The sequence below is a fragment of the Mixophyes fleayi genome, chromosome 6 (genome assembly GCF_038048845.1).
Source record: "Mixophyes fleayi isolate aMixFle1 chromosome 6, aMixFle1.hap1, whole genome shotgun sequence".
NCBI lineage: Eukaryota > Metazoa > Chordata > Amphibia > Anura > Limnodynastidae > Mixophyes > Mixophyes fleayi.
The window spans coordinates 68,503,155-68,521,022 of NC_134407.1; the positions used below are offsets into that span (position 1 = coordinate 68,503,155).

Sequence of the window (17,868 nt, forward strand, 5' to 3'; positions counted from 1 at the left end):
TCAGGAAAATATATGAATTTACTAGTAGCAATGGACATCAAAGAGGCACAGTTTGTGTCAATGATATTGGTTCAGTCAACAAATAGGCTGTCTCCTTGGTAGACAACAGGTATAATCCATCCCCTTTACCTGTTTTATAAATATAGTTCCTTTTTAGGCCCTATTTCTCTTTCACCCTTTTTTCCTTATTGTCGAGTTGATTTTATTGGTCTTTCTTTAATATTATTGTATTTGTCTTCAGGGTTTAGTCTAGGTTGCTAGAGAGAAGGGTCTTGACGATACTGCATTTTACCCTATTAGTTAAACATGGCAAATCAGTGGTTTGTTGTTGGTACATTATTTCCATTTATAATAGGCATATGCTCCCTATGCTCCCTTGTACAATCTGTATATAATGTTATACATTTTAAACTTCACGACTGTATATACCATTATTGTGTTTATATGGTTAGTCAAGAATTATGCATTTTGTTTTTGCATGGTGCAAGTACAAATCAAATATTTAGAGGCATTTAGTAAATTGCAAACTTTTGTTGAAAATTAGGTATATTATTATTGTACAGGGTGATTCAAAAGTCGCAGTACACCCTTTTATTTCAAAAACTCTACAGGATTTGGACCGATTGGCCGATTTCAAGATGGCGCCCATGTTTGGTACATACCGTAAAAAATAGACCACGTCACTCATACCTTACTGGAGTATTCAGGTTTCCCAATTTCCTGTAGAGTTTTTGAAATAAAAGGGTGTACTGCGACTTTTGAATCACCCTGTATATGTCAGGATTACAAATAACAGCAGTAAATACTGTGAGCAATTACAAAATATAACGCATAATAAAACCATCATGCAAGTTACATTTCTTTAAAATATATATCACAAGAAGTCTGAATTGCAGAAAATATAAAGAAATCCATTGTTTTTATATAAACCCTTTAAAACTGCCATTTCATTAAAAATTCCATTCCATATCTGGTAACATAGTAACAGAAAATCAGAGCTTACCATGTTTCGCCATCTGTGCAGATTAATGTTTTCTAAAACAAAGAGCTTCAGATGAAAGGAATGGATTTGCAGATAAAGGATGAAAATATTAAATATTTGTTGATTTTTCACCCACCAGGTTTAGTTTTAATTTTGTAATCACATTAGTTTGAGAATATGCAACTATGTTATTCTTTTAAAACAATATTAACTAAAGCACATTAAAGATAAACATGTTTATGCATGCTCATTACAACTGTATCCACCTCAACATACTTGGAAAATGCTTAGAGTTATATATTGATATTGTTATTTATTCTGTGCAAAATTTAAATGTATATATTTCTTTTTTTACCCAATGTTACCTTAAACAGCCAAAATGGGATTTATAAGCATTAGTCTCAATAGGCAGACATCTGCTTGTATAATGGTGGGATGGCAACATTTTGTCTGGGGGGAAAAGCATAAGTAATTAGCCCCTTGTACTGCTTCACGTGATACATTAACAAACTTTTATGGGGAAAAAAGGACACATAATGACACCTGATGAACCGGCATTTATGTCATGCTTCAGAATAGTCATGTCTGAAACTTTGAGGAGAGGCCTACTGAGTGACTGCTGGTAAGGCTTAGTGTAACCCAGTAAAGAGTCACACATAGGTACTATATACAGTATGGTACAGTGTTGGCTAACCTCTGACACTCCAGGTGTTGTGAAACTACAAGTCCCAGCATGCTTTGCCAATATATAGCAGCTTAGTGCTGGAAGGGTATGCTGGGACTTGTAGTTTCCCAACACTGGGCAATGTATCATGGACTATAATACTATATAGAGATGCTCACATTTTTAAGACTTACTTGAACCAGTTATAAAAATGAAAAATGTTAAGAAAAATCTCAAACTTTTGATTGATTAAAACCTTTAAGCTAAATTTGAGCAATGTGAACCTGGTTTGCTGATGATTAAGCTGGTTCGCACATGGTCAAACCAGATGAAATATATTCAAGCTTAAATGGATACATTTTAACACTTTTCTATCGCAAACAATGAAATGCAAATAGTGAAAAATAAACTTTGAACACACCGTTATGGTCACTCTTGGAATTATAAAAATGTTAAAAATACTTTATTAGTACTTAATTTAAACATTTGTAATGTAAACCAAATGCAAACTGAAAAGTTAAACCATGAAGGGGAATGTCAAACGCAAACAGTCAACTTTGAAAGTGAACAGTGAAAACAAGCCACAAATTTTGAACTGCAAAATCTAAACAGCATATATCAAAGATTGTACAACGAACATGTTTGAGGACCCCAAATTGGTGAAATTCAATAAAATTTCTAGCAAGTTCGAAAGTGTAGATTTTTTTTTTAAGGTTTGTCTCTGACAGCTTTGTCATTAACAAATAAAATGTAGAGATGCAGCGAGAATGCCAGTATTTCATGCTTTGTGATGTTTTTAAGCCTATTATTGTACACAAGAAATTAGTGCGCAAAAATTAAGTGGATTATAGAAGGAACAAGTTTTGCTCTCTGTGGGACATAGGTAAATAATGACAGGAAAAATATATATAGAATTTTGCTGTCTGAGACAAGATACTCTAATAAGTTTCAAGGGCGTGGAGGCTATGCATGTTCCCAACTTGAACTGTGCAATATAGTAAGATTTTTACACCGTTTTGATAGTATTGATTTCAATTAAACTTATTTACTCAGTCTATGTTGCTATGGTATACTGAAGTAAAATTACAAGCATTTCATAAGTGTCAAAGGCTTTTATTGACAATTGACAAGTTTATGCAAAGAGTCATTATTTGCAGTGTTGACCCTTCCTTTTGCAGACCTCTACAATCCACCCTGGCATGCTGTCAATCAGGGCCACATACTGACTAATGGCCGCCAATTCTTGCCTAATCAATGCTTTGAGTTTGTCAGAATTTGTGGGTTTTTGTTTGTCCACCCGCCTCTTGAGGATTGACCACAAGTTCTCAATGGGTTTAAGGTCTGGGGAGTTTCCTGGCCATGGACCCAAAATTTTGATGTTTTGATCCCCGAGCCACTTAGTTATCACTTTTACTTTATGACAATGTGATCCATCATGTTGGAAAAGGCATTTTCGTCATCAAACTGTTCTTGGATGGTTGGGAGAAGTTGTTCTTGGAGGATGTTTTGGTACCATTCTTTATTCATGGCTGTGTTCTTAGGTAAAATTGTGAATGAGCCCACTCCCTTGGCTGAGAAGCAACCCTACACATGAATGGTTTCAGGAAGCTTTACTGTTGCAGTGGAAAATGTTGTTTTTGGGATAAAGTTCATTGTTATGGCAAAGAGGGACTATGATATGAATTGCAATTCATCTGATCACTCTTCATGACATTCCAGAGTATATACAAATTACCATCATAAAAACTGAGGCAGCAGACTTTGTGATAAATAATATTTGTGTCATTCTCAAACCTTTTAGCCATGACTGTATATAGGCACATGCAAACAGGTGTAAAAATAAACTCAAAATGTGAAATTATGAGTATACTTAGAGCAATGTCAGTCTGATTAATTATGTAATACATACAGGAGAGTCAACCAAGCAGTAGTGTGAATTGCATTTGTGCAAAAAAAATAATCTAATTTCCTGTCATACATTTTCTAAATATCACACAGACAAAACATTTGCTCAGACAACCGTTAAAATGGCTGTGCAGAGCAGGTGCCTAGCATCTGCAACAGGAGGGTCTGAACATCACTGCAAACTGTCTGATGCTGACAACAAAGAAAAAACTTAGCACTTGTCTGAAGCCCAAACTGCCCCAAAACAGTTTTGAACAGGTTACAGATCCTGACAGGGATTGTTTCTGATAAAATAGTGAAAAATCTTTTTTGTAGGTTCCAAAATAGAAGCTATTACCCTTCCAAAAATATAATAAGGTATAGAAAATTATGTAATTTTGTTTTATCATTGTAAAATTTTACATTTTTTTTTAATACTGTTTATTTCATTTTACATCGCAAAAAGCAGAAATAAATTAAACAATAAAAAAACAAAGGGGAATACATAACCAGCAATAGTTAAAGGATTGCAAGCAATGTAACCAGAAATAATTACAAACAAGAAATGGCGATGTACTTTTTTTTACTAGTAACATATGAAATGTGGGAGTGGTGGTGATTTGTTAGGTCAGGACAAGAAAAAAAATAAACGGAGGGTGGGAGGGCAGGCCACACGGAAAAGAGAGTAAGGATTAGTGCATTGATTTGCTGATTAGGTGAATGTTTGAATTTAGAGATTAAGGACTGGTTGATTGTGGTCAGAGGTCCATGGTGGGGCCTATACCTTGTCAAAGGATGCACAGGAGCCCCTCAAGGTGCTCATAATATGCTCCATTTTATATATGTGCCATACACATCTGTAAACAGAGAGAATAAGAGGAGGGGAAGGCGTCTTCAAAGAAGCTGCTATTTGGCATGTTGCTGAACTTATGATATGTCTGAGCAACTTATGGGACGGCGTAGGGAAATCCAGGACAGGCAAGGGACGCAGAATATATTTAGGATCAAGTGGGATCTGCAAACCTATAATAGTGATAGGATTGAAGCTGCACCAGATATGCAGAAAGGAGTCTGACTGGCCACAGTTTCTCCAACAGGCATCAGCTATGTGCAGAAAGATATTGTGAAGCCTAGTGGGAACATAATACCATCTATGGAGTACTTTATATGTGTTCTCTTTACTGCAAATATTAATGGAGCATTTTGCAGCCCATTCACAAAGGTCAGACCACTCTAATTGTACTAAGGGTTGTCCAAGCTCAGCCTCCCACGTCAATCGGAATAGAGCCTTCTCACAGTCAATGTTGGAAGTAGAGCATTTCCTAACAAGGAAATTAGACCTTTTAAGGAATGAATAGGGAGGGATTTTCAATTGCCGTGGCCAAGATGCAGGACTTAACAGAGTGGGAAAAAATGCCTAATCTGCAGATATTGGTGGAACTGTCCCTTCATGAAGCCAGGTAAGTCAGCCAGATCAGAGAATTAATTATATTATAATTAATATTATATTTTATCTGAAATATTATATATAATATAATATTATATTGAGAGGTTATGTAGGACTAACCCTGTTCTAGCCCACACAGAGGACATCTGACGTGCTTCAAAGAGGGATAATGTGTTAGCCATTCTATTACAACAAGACCAAATGGCTGGTTAGAGGTTAAGTATAGGTTGTGTGTGTGAATTTGAGTCCCGTTGCTCACCTGGAAAAAAGAGGAGCACTTATTGACCAGGACTGAGGTAGTGGGGTTGTGGTATAATGTTGAGATACCTTATCACTGAAACGTATCACAAAAACCATAGGAAGCAAGAGCCCTCATTATGAAGGGGCACCCAATGCGGTCAAAGGCCTTTTCGCCATCTAAAGAGAGGAAAACAGATGGTAACCTCTGCTCATTTACATGATGGATTAAGTCAATGATCAGTCTGGGATTGTCTGTCACCTGTCGGACAGGAACAAAGCCAACATGATAATGGTGGATTAAAGATAGAAGGACCATATTGATCCTGTTTTCCATGACTTTATAAGATTTTTAGATCAACATTTAATAATGAGATAGGGCAGTAACTGCTACATAAAAAAGGGTCCTTGCCTTCCTTAGGGATAACTAATATTTTAGCCTTTGTTGTGGAAGGGTTAATGGTCCTACCATCCAGAATTTAATTGAACAAGGAGATAAGTTTAAGCCTCAGGACACCAGCAAGCTCTTTATAGTACGAGGCTGGAGACAATTTTCATTTAGTTGAGAATATCCACAGTCTCCTTTTCCGAAAAAGCAGACTTAAGTAGCTTCACAGCTTCTGAGGAAAGCTTTGGGAGATTGTATGCGTGCATATAATCATCAATCACCTGTTTCAGACTAGGGCGAGAATGGTAGGAGACATTTACATTGTATAGGTCAGAGTAGAAATTTTTAAGTTCCTTTGCAAATAAATTGAGGTAATATAGGGTCAGGCCATCTGAGCTTTTAATTGAAAATATGGTATTATGTGCATGCTTCTGCCTAAGTCTCTTGACAAGGAGCCAATCCTTCTTATCACATTTCCTGTAAAACCACTGGTGAACCCATCTAAGGAATCTAGCAGCTTTCCTAGGTCAGATCGCGATTCTTTAAGGTGAGTAGAGTTGAGGGATCCCTGATGTTGGCTGAGGACACTGTGGGGATGAGAATAGAACATGTAACCTCTATCAGGGCATTTATTATCCACCAAGAACCCAGTAGAAAATGTTATTTAAGAAGAGTAGAAAACCTCTTAGCTATCCTTGATTGGGTGTAGAGTGGTGATGAGGTAATAGGGATAAGTGATCTATTGAGGCTGGGATCCAGGGTCATAATAAAGTCATCTCCTATGAGTAGGTAACCCTTAGTGTGTTTCTCAATGAGCCTGAGAAAGATTTGACCACAGTTGAGGACATAGCAACAAACAAAAGGAATTGGTTGCTAACCCAAGGTACTGATAACTAGTAGAAATCTACCATCTGGATCAGCAACTTGTGCTGGGCAGCAAATGGAATGGCGGGATGAACTAAGATGGCTACACCCATATGCTTAGAAATAGCAGAAGCAAAAAGGACTGAGTTTCCCTTGGAGCATGGGGTTCGGTGAAGTCAAATGAGTTTCTTGCAGGAGAACGACGTCTGTGTTGGATTTTTTGAGGGCTGCTAAAAGGATGGAGTGTTTTCTGTAACAGTTCAACCCATTAACATTAATAGTGAACAGTTTAAGAGACATAGTAATAGGCAGATGTAGGTGAGTCCTAAGAAACTCCTCTGCATCCAGGTAAGAAGACGTATAAGTATTGTGGGTAGAATCGGGACACAAGCAAAAAAGGAGAAGAAAGGTATCCACATGAAAGGGAGAGGATTGGACCAGAAAAATTAGTGGGGCGGTGTTTTCAGGACAAAAAGGAATTGAGGGAAAAAAGAACGGGTCATGGGACAATCAGAAAGTAGCAACTCGGCTAGGGGAAGGGTAGAAGGTGCCACAGAGGGACTGACACTAGAGGGAAAGTAAGGAAAGGGAAGTGTTTTGTTACGGAAGTGAACTCAAATTAGAGTCGGTTCATCAACAGCTAGATAACAAAACTACATAGGGAAATAAAAAACAGCAATATATATATACCTAAAACATAAATTAACACATGGACAATAATAGAGAATGCATTGCATTGTTTTTTCCCTCTATTAAAAATACTAGCTAGTTCTGTTATAGAGGACCGCTTTCTCTTAGCGGCCATGGTGGAGAGATTTTTTAAAAGGATGTATTAGAATGAGAAAGCTGTGTAAGAGTGCTTACGCCCACTTACACAGAAATTAAAACATGTGTCTGCTCAGAGAGCTCAAAGGAGAAATAGCTAGGTTTACTTCTAGTCCAATGTAAAGAGCAAGAAAAATGTTGAAAATGAGGTTTGGAAGAGATACAATACAGGTAATTCCCTTTTTATATAGAATAGTATTGAGAGTGAACAAAGATTACCCAGTACAGGTGGATATTAATGGCAATATGGCAAGTGATCCTCAACTACCAGAACAGCTTCACAAGGTGTTCACCTATAGCAGCCCCCTTTCCAAGGAACTTTATCTGTTCCATAGTACTCAGTTGCCCCCAGATCTTATGCTCTTAGTAGTAATAGTTGTTGATCACAATATTGCCAACGGAAGGAGGAAGTGAGCAACCGTGATGGTATCAGAATAATCAGAAATGAACTGAAACCAAGGCAGACAGGGGTTAATGCAATATCATAAAATAAACCAAGGATGGGACAATTCACTTTAAACAGGCCAAGGTCAGGGGAGGCAAAGATGAGTGCAGATCCATTTAAAATGTCAAGGTCAGGACAGACAGACAATGTTAGGACAGGCAGAGATAAGTGCAGATCGGTTTAACAAGTCAAGGTCAGGAGCAGGAGATGACAGGAAAATCCAATAACAATCTGGGTCAAAAATAACGAGACAGAATCAAGTCAGGATATAATAGCATACTATATCAAGCAGAAACTATTACCAGCACTGGTGTACAACAGGAAGGGAGATATAAACAGGTGATTAGCTGCATAAGTGCAGCAACAGTAATTGTAAGTAACTAGGCAGCTGATGTTGTCTTGCAACTGGATAGATGCAAGCAAAAGCTGAGAGAAGATGCTGGTTGCCGTTTACATGGCAACTTTCTTAGATGAAGGTGCTGCCTGCTGCCACCCGACAGGAAGAGGACACCAACTGCTGTTGCTAGGCAACCAGTCCTGCATGCAGGGGCAACTGCCATTTTTCTTAACAACCCCACCCCTTGAGGAGGGGTCAAGAGACCGCAACACCAGGGTTTCAGATAGTACTTGTTGTGAAAGTCCTTCACCAACTTGTCTGCATGAAGATTTTTGTCTGGTATCCAGAATCTTTCTTCTGGCCCGTACACTTTCCAATAAACCAGATAATGAATTTGTTTTTAAACCTTCTTGCCATCTAGAATTTTTTCCACCTTGAACTCTGTTTGTCCATCCTCTAATACTGTAGATAGTTGGACACTGGTACTGGGTTTACATTCTCTAGATTTGTAAACAGGTTTGAACAAGCACAAGGAATAGTCCTGGGGATCCTTAAAGAAGGATGAAATTTATTTTCCTAATGATTTTAAACTGCCCAATAAACTTGGTTGACAGCTGCTTGAGTTGAATACTTTTATTAGACAGCCTAACCTTATAGTAATAAGTTTCTGCAATGTTTATCAAAAAATAATTTTGAATGTGTGGCCACACGAGAAAGAGAGGCCTGCACTTTTCTCCAAATGTTCTTGCGATGTTTTGTGGTTACTTTGATATCAAAATTATCCTCTGGCATGGAATCAGAAAAATAACATGACCAAAAATGCAGAAGAAAGGATATGTACTGGATGATGAATGAGGAAGGTTATTATAAGTGAATTCTGCCCCAGGTAATGCTTCAGCCCAGTTATTGTGAAGGTGAGAGACAAAGCATCTGAGATACTGTTAAAGTACCTAGTTGACCCTTTCTGGTTGCCCATTAATTTGAGGGTGGTGTGCAGATTAAAAATTTAACTCCACACCTAACATAGGACAAAACGACCGTTAGAATCTTGCAATGAACTTAGAACCTCTGTCCAAGATTATGTTCGAAGTTCCATGTAATTTAAATATATTTTGAATAAACAATGAAGCCAGTTCTTTAGCTGAGGGTAGACGTGGAAGAGAAATTAAATTGGCCATTTTGCTAAAACAGTCAACTATCACTCATATGGCAGTAAAACCATTAGACGGGGTCACGTCCACAACAAAGTCCATCAAAATGAAGGACCATGGCATGTTTGGTATACGTTATTAATTGGTATTAAGGCTCTTATAATATCTGGAAAAAAAATGCAGTGTTTCATGCAGACTCCTGATTTGGAGGTCCCACAAATAAATAGACTGATTGCCAAACAGCAGACATGAGAAGACACGTGCGTTTCGCTCCTAGGCTTTTTCAAGTGCCTTGAAAAAGGGACATTTTTGTTTCAGATATTAGGAGAGCCTTAATACCAATTAATAACGTATTTATTTGTGTCCTCATATTTCATCATAAATTACTGATTTGGATACATACCTTACAGATTGAAGATTATCAATCAGGTTTAATATAGTCTATAATCTGTGATTTAGATACATATTTTACAGAGTGAATCATACCGATTAGGGTTTAATACAGTCTATAATCTGTGATAACTGTGAGGCAATGCAATTGATTTGCATTTTTAAAACACTATACACAGTATTTTATTTTCACTTTTTATATTTCGCTCTTCCCTTTTCCAATCTTTTTAATATATTTATAATAAAACTTATATTTTAACCAATTATTACCCCGTAGTGCCTCTAGAAACACTTTGCTTTTTTCTCTGTCAATGCTACACACTTAGGAACCAGCAGCAGCAAAGACAATTGATGAACTGGCCTAGACTGCTGGGAAGGGTAGTCTTTTAAGCGCCAGAGACAGGTGAGCATGATCCGGATCCAACGATGAGAGGTTTACTCTTAATAGGCAGGGGATGGAAGGTGCAGCAGCATCCACAGAGGAGATGCTGCTGCAAACAGAGGCAGAGCGTGACAAAATTAACATATTGTCCAGATAGATCATCGCGGATTTAATTGACCCTTGAAAAACTGTGGGGTGTTACTTAGTCCAAAGGACATCACTAGAAATTCATAATGCCCTGTATGTGTAGTGAATGCAGTCTTCCACTTGTCTCCCTGGCGCATTCATATGAGGTTGTATGCCCTTCTGATATCAATCTTTTTGAAGATTGTTGCCCCCTTTAACTGGTTATATAGTTCAGGAATGAGCGGGAGTGGATATCTGTTTTTCAATCCTCTGTAATCAACACAGGGCCTCAAATCCCAATTTTTCATGTCCTCAAAGAATAAGTCAACCCCTAAAGGAGACTTGGAGGATCTAATAAAACCTTTGACGAGATTTTCATAAATATAGTCCTCTACAGCTTTAAGCTCAGGGGAGGAGAGTTTAAACAACTGACCTTTAGGTAATTTAGCACCTGGCACAAGGTCTATGACACAGTGATACGGCCTATGGGATAGAAGTGAGTCTGCTGCCACCTCGAAGAAAACATATGAGAAGTTGCGATATACAGCAGGAATGGGCATAGAAAAAGAAGTGGTCAGTCTAACTGTAAGAGAAAGACAAGACTGTGGACAAACTGCTCCCCAATGAATTATTTGACTGCAAGTCCAATCAATCTGCAGATTGTGTTGGAACAACCAAAGAAACCTCAAGATTATGGGATAATCAGGAGATCATACAATATACATGGAAGTAACCTCTGAGTGAAGGCGAACAACCCATAAGGTGAGTGGGTGGTTTTTAGCTTTATCAGTCCTCCAGAAAGCAGGTTATCATCTAATCCAGATATGAAGAGTGGGGTTTCCAGGAGTACTGTGGGTAACTTAAACCTCTGGAAAATTTATTGATCAATAAAGTTACCCGCTGCTCCACTATCCACTAAGGCAACTGTATGAAAGTGTTCCAGACTCTATGGTGACCTGAAGGGAATTAATAGCCCTTTGGTTGGCCTAGGAGTATTCCCCATCTTTACCTATGCTCTGAAGTTTCCCGACTTTTCTGGGCACTTGCACACTAAATGCGTTTATTCACACAATAAAGACACAACCCCTGGGTACATCTTCTGTTTAATTTATTCTAGGATGATATGGCAATAACTAACTTGCATAAGTTCAGGAATGGTGGTAGAAAAAAGAACAAACTTGTATAGACGGCGTTCCTTTTACCGTCTATAAATTCTAATAGATAAATGCATTAAGAATTCTAAGGTTTCTGGGACTGGATACTGGACCAATACATCTTTAATATAGTCAGTAAGACTCAATCTGAACTGACTTTTAAGAGCTGGGTCATTAAATTCAGAGTCTGCAGACCACCTACTAAATTCTATGCAGTAATCTGCAAATTTACGCTCTTGCCTGAGGGCTTGGAGATGAGATTCTGCTGAGGCCACCCTTTCAGGATCATCATAAAGGAGACCAAAGGCATTAAAAAATGCATCAACAGAGTATAGAGTGGGACTGTTAGCAACAAGCCCAAAAGCCCAGGTCTGCAGATCACCCTGTAATAATGATATCATTCCAACACACTGCTGCTATGAACCAGACAATGTATGTATGAACCTGAACCTGTCCAGTAAATTCATCATAGGCTCCCTCACTGAAAGAATGGTCACCCATACTGATTGGGCTGCATTTTCTTGCACAGATACATGAACATATAAATCCTGAACCCAGGGCTTCCATATAAATTATTAGAATTTCTACTTTTGGCCTAATTGGAGGCTGAAGAATTCCGGAGAAAGTGAGACCATGTATAATATCTACTGCAATTTATTTGAAGGCATTCCAGTTGGATCCATTGCTATATCAGGTTGAGCCAGTCCCTGATTTGTGTTGAATTGAAATTATGTTTTGGGACATATGCTAACTATACAAACACCAATGATTCATTACATCCCATTATATGTGCATATAACTGTATTTGGCCATATTTTACAAATGTACAATATATGATATGTGTTATTCATTAATATATGCTGGCTTCTGCATTATGGGATGCTGGCACTTCCAATTTACGTCACTTATGAAGGAGACAGTCAGATTTCTCTATTTAAAGTGACAGTGCCAGGACTCTACATTTTTAACATCTAATTTAAAGGTTAGGGTTAGGCTTACAGTAAGGCTTAAAATTACAATTAAGAAAAGCCTCTTATATTATAAACGCGCACGGTCCTGGCATTGCTGCTTTAAATAGAGAAATCTCACTGTCGCCTCATAAGTGACGTAAATTGGAAGTGCTGGCATTGAGTGTAATCGGAATGTATAGAAGCCATGCCGCTCGCGTGCAGTGTCTTTGTTATGGTAATTCAACATTTCCTTCTTATCGGTCATCTTGCAATCAGAATTGTATTGTAGGTATATAGTGTGTCGGCATTGTGAGTATCGTAAACCCATACCCAACCCCAAGCCACAGCCCCCCATAATTTTACATTTTTAAATTTCTTCATTACTCTGTTTCATTTCCTAATTTTCTTCCTACCATCCGCTATTTTTTACCCTCATTTTATCCTCTGGTCCTCCTTTCTTCTTACCATAGGTTTTGTCTGTAATTCCTTCTTAGCCCCCTCAATAGCCCTTTAATAAAGTTCTCATTTTTCATTTGAAGTAATATATAGCTACCTTTTACAAGCTGACAGACCAGGCAGCAGTCTGTATAATAGGAAACCAGCAAGTTTAGAAAGAAGAGAAATGTGGTTAGATAGAGTGTTGTGTGGTCATGTGCTACATAAACAAATCCAAAACAAAAGTAATGTTACACATAGTTTATCAGCAACAGTTGTGAATATACATATATATTAAAAAAAAACTTGGTATGGTTGCCACTAAATGAGGGGTGTCAACGAGAATGGGAACTCCTGACAGTAAAAAGCAAATGCAAGACTTGCCATGCTGGACTGGTCACACTAATACATGAAGACCGGCAGCATGAAGCCCATCTATCAAAATGTGAACTAGCCCCCATTTGGTCAGCACAGGGCTAAAATTCCTAGGGGTATAAAATCTGAAGCAGATGTCTTTAGTTCCTTTGATGGATTCTACATATACATTGGTACACTTAAAATTCAGACTATATGAATTTGTATCTGTGTGTATATTATTAAACATTTCTGAGACTTATTTTACATTTTACTTTACTGTTGTTGATATTTTCTTATAATTAGTAAAAATTAAATCTATTTTTTCTATTACAATGAATGTACTGTTAACTATCTCATTATCTTCTTGAAGAGAATATATAATTTCTGTGCTTCCTTTTTCTATATAGACCCTAGGGGAATTGGCCTGCGAAAAATATGCTGCCCCCCCTTTCCCTCCGGGGACAGACAGTCCCATGCTAACTAGCAATATGACAATCAGCAACCTAGAACAGCAAAGTAGCAATTTAGACCATATACTTATTGTAATGTTCATTTTGTCGCTACCAATAAATATTGTCCAATGCGATTATTGTGTGTCCAATGCATAAAGAGATTTAATATTAAAAGATAGCAGGATAACAGCAAACCATGATGATGCATAAAAGGTGTAACAAGAAATAGGAAAGTATAGACGGAATACTTTACATTGCTCAAGCGCTTCCCCTGGGCCCAGGTCCATATTCAGTCTTGTAGTCTGCAGTCAGGAAGAGAGAGATTTAACACTGGCCCAGGGACTTGCTTGTATGCAGTTTGAGTTAACAAAAAAACAGTGATGATGACGCAATGTACACAAAGATAAAGTAAGGTTTATACCAACCTATTTTCATTCCAAACACAATATCATTCTGAGCATTAATCCTTTATCTTCCATAACTAGCGATTGCAGGAAGTCATCGCTTCGCTGATAGTAGCGAATTCCTGATGGTAATGTGCTTAAAAATGACACTAAACATGATACATTTCCTATATCATGAGATACCTTTAATGTACTTTTAACATTATTGTATTAAACCTCTAACTCTATTACATTTAAATATAAAATAATATATTATATAATATATACTGGAACTTTATTAAATGTATACTGTTTACAAATGTAAGTGTAGATGTAAGTGTGTGTGTTTTCTTGTGCGATTGCACTGTTTACTGTAGTGTACTAATTGCAATCTCACAATAAAACAAGGAAGTGAGAAAAGGATGAAATGGAGAGGTTAATGCATTTACAGAGCATGTACTCAGACAACAGTGGAGCACTGTGTCAGGTCTTTATTAAGCCCATTTCAGCTCTCCCATTATCCACCACTTTCATGTGTTCATGATGACATCATCATACACACGTGGATGCAAACAGCGCATTGGCATGCACGTGTCGAAGTTTGTATGGTATAAATGTATCAGCAACATCTGCAGGCGCTAGCCAGCACTGTGCAGGCATCGGCATTGTCTCCTGCAGCATTCTGCACAGGAACCGGGTTCGCAGTGTACTACATACGCACTGTCTAACGCAGTGCCAGCCAGTGCTTGGTGCTGGCATGTTTAACTCACCTTGCCTCAGGGGGTGGCTGGCAGAGTTTAACCCGGGGGGCATGCACATAGCACTGACCCATAAGTAGCGGCCCATCCTTAAAGGGCAGTTTATTTACTAAACTGTGGGTTTGAAAAAGTGGAGATGTTGCCTAGAGCAACCAATCAGAATCTAGCTGTCATTTTATAGAATGTACTAAACAAATGATAGCTAGAATCTAATTGGTTGCTATAGGCAACATCTCCACTTTTTCAAACCCGCAGTTTAGTAAATATACCCCCTGCTCTCTCCTACCTGTTCTTGTCACTCTCACCACCTGTGGCTGCTGATGTCTTTAGATCAGTTGATGCTTGTCTGAATCCTGAAATGCTGTTATACAATACAGCACCGCTGCGGACGCTTCTTTGACAGCGCCGCGGCTGCTGTATAGTACAGTGCCGCTATTGTGGGCACTTAGTTAGCAGAGGGGGGCATTCTGGAGACCCAGAAACCCCCCCTGCGTGCGCCACTGAAGAAAACTATCTACTGTACTTCCATCCCTGGGTGAAGAACATGCTCGTAAAAGGCTATTGACTATTCTAAGCTTTACCTTCACTTTTGTTCTGTGCCCACTTGGTACACAGCAGCATTGCAAAATATTAAATACGTCTGTTCTTGTCCTTTCAGTATTATAGTAAATATTAGGATTTTATTATTCTGGGAGAAAATGCAACCTTCATTCAATGTTTGAATCAAGCTGTGTTTGGCAGAAAGCTCTTTCCTCCACATACTGTAAATCATTCTGTCCCTGTCACACAGCCAGTAAGCAGAAGGGAAAGGGGAGGGGATTTTGTATGGTTAGAATTCTCATCCAGCACTCGTGATAGAACACAAAGGGGAGTGGGTGAGTTAAATAAATGCCCTCTCAAATTTAAACATATAAAAATTTAATTGTGTGTATATAGTCAATGATATCTGCACTGTAAAATAAGGCATTTGTACAGATTTATCTTCAAAATAATATAGCCACAGACATCCAAAGAGATGGATTTTGCCTCAAGTTGTATTATAAAACAAATTCAGCTGGGATGCCACTATGGCAATGCTGAGCAGTTTGAAATGAACAAGGATGAGCCCTTGTTTATATGTGCTTGTCACAACCATACCATAGTTCTAATTATTATAAATAATATTTAATATAATATGATTATGGTGTGTTAGAATAGATTTACACATTCCAAGTTACAAGTTCAGTTGGGATATATCTGAAATGCCAAAATAAATAACCAGCTAACATATTGTGTGCACTAAAGATCAACAATTAAACGTACTCTCTTCTCTTTTTTCATTGGCAAATGTAACAAGATCTTTTGCAGCTTTGAGTTCGGTGTTTAAGCACAATACAAAAACTACACCATGTTGTCCAAATTCAAACAAATATTAATGATTGAAATCACACATCTTTACTGCATACTGTATGTGACATTAAATGATAAGTATAGGTGCATGGAATCCCCACAACTTTTAAATGGGTTGAATGCATGAAATGTAAACTAAGGTGCATTTGACACCACTCTTTCTACATCGGTGTGACAGGGGCCTCACATCACTACTCTGTGCTCTTGGAGATTAGAGATGGGTGAATTGATCCATTAATCCTGATATTTGGTCAGATTTAAGCTATTTCAAATTCATTCACAAAATTATCTAGATTTGCCCAAAATAATTTACACCCCCTGGAGAATCAGGCTAATCACAGTGCTTGGAACATAAAGAAGCTAATCAGCAAGCACCAGCAAATGTTACACGTTTATGGTCTTATAAAAGGAGCTTGCAGCCTCTGTGGTGCTCATTATTCCTAGACTTTGCTAGGAAACTACATCTGTGGATGCTGCTATTTGTGATTGTATTTTGAGTTATGAATTTATTCGATTGTTCTAATCTGTATATACACTTCTGTTATGTGCACAAATGGTACATAGCAGAATTGCCTGATTTGCCTATTTTTATTATTTTTATATGTTAAAAAAATCTTTCCCAATTGTCACTAGCACCAAATATCTATATAATACATTCTAGTACACATACTAGTGTAAGAGAAACCCTTTTTCTCTACACTTGTCATTAGCACCATTAGCCATACTTGCCTACTCTCCTGGAATTTCCATGAGGCTCTCAAATTTCGGGGAGTCCTCCAGGAAGAGTAGGCATCCTCGTGGACTGTGATGGAGGCGGAGCTTAATGACGCAATTTTGTGTCATCAAGCTCCGACGACTGCTATGAAATGCCATGATTTTTGCCAGTTCTTAGTAGGGTGTGGGGTTATGGTGATGCATGTCGTCACCACACCCCCTCCTGCCCCCTGTCACATGACCTCCCACATCAATAAGTATTGTAAAAGAGAAGAAACAATGTTGAAGCCAGTGCAGTGGTCAAAGTGGGAGTGTATACGGTATTGTGCCATAGCACTACTTCTCCTACTACCTTCATTGTAAAACTATTAAATTCCATACGCTTACATTCCCATTACATTTTTCATACCGCCACTTCGAAATTTCCACTTTGACTACTGAGTCACTGGTAATAAGCAAAGGAATAGGAATGCTCATGAATCTTCCCTCTCATTCAACTTTTATAGGATTTTTTTTTTTTAAATCAAAAGGTTGATTACAGGTTCTGGTGACATAGCATTATAAAATGAAATTACATGAAACAATCTTTTTTCAGAAACTACTTACAAAGTTGCTTTAAGTGGTGTTGATGAAGAAAACAAATAACTAAATATAGTTGCCATTGAACATACATATGAAGAGCCTAATCAAACTTGTTCTGCCGAACAATGAAATGAAATAGACAGAACTCGAACTAAAAGAAACACTGAAGAAAAGTATGTTTTAAAACCCCTTCCTGCAAGCTCTCACTGTGTTGTTAGAAATGGGAGGGGGGAATCGGAGCTGTGATCCAGCAAATAAACGCTAAGATGCTCTTTGAGATGAGACACACAATCTGTTTAAGATCTCAGTTATCCATGAAGGTAGATGTTTGACATGATTAATGTATTTATCTACTGGGGGCACTATGATTCATTTATTTATCTCCCAAAGACACAAGAATCAATTTATTTATCTACTGGCTCCCTGTATGCATACTCAGATCATTCTCAGATCACTTTGTAGAACATATAGAAAGCCCCCATTGCACTGACAATGTTATTAATCCTTCCTCCTTTGTACTTAGTATATCACCAGCAAACCTTTGGAATAGCTCTCCCCTTCACTTATGCCAT

The 17,868-nt window shown here is 37.9% G+C and overlaps 1 protein-coding gene across 2 annotated transcripts in view; it reads left to right on the top strand.

The window, feature by feature from the left end:
* CA10 (carbonic anhydrase 10) overlaps nt 1-17,868 on the top strand; it is a 259,553-nt gene that overhangs the window by 173,466 nt on the left and 68,219 nt on the right. The window lies entirely within an intron of this gene.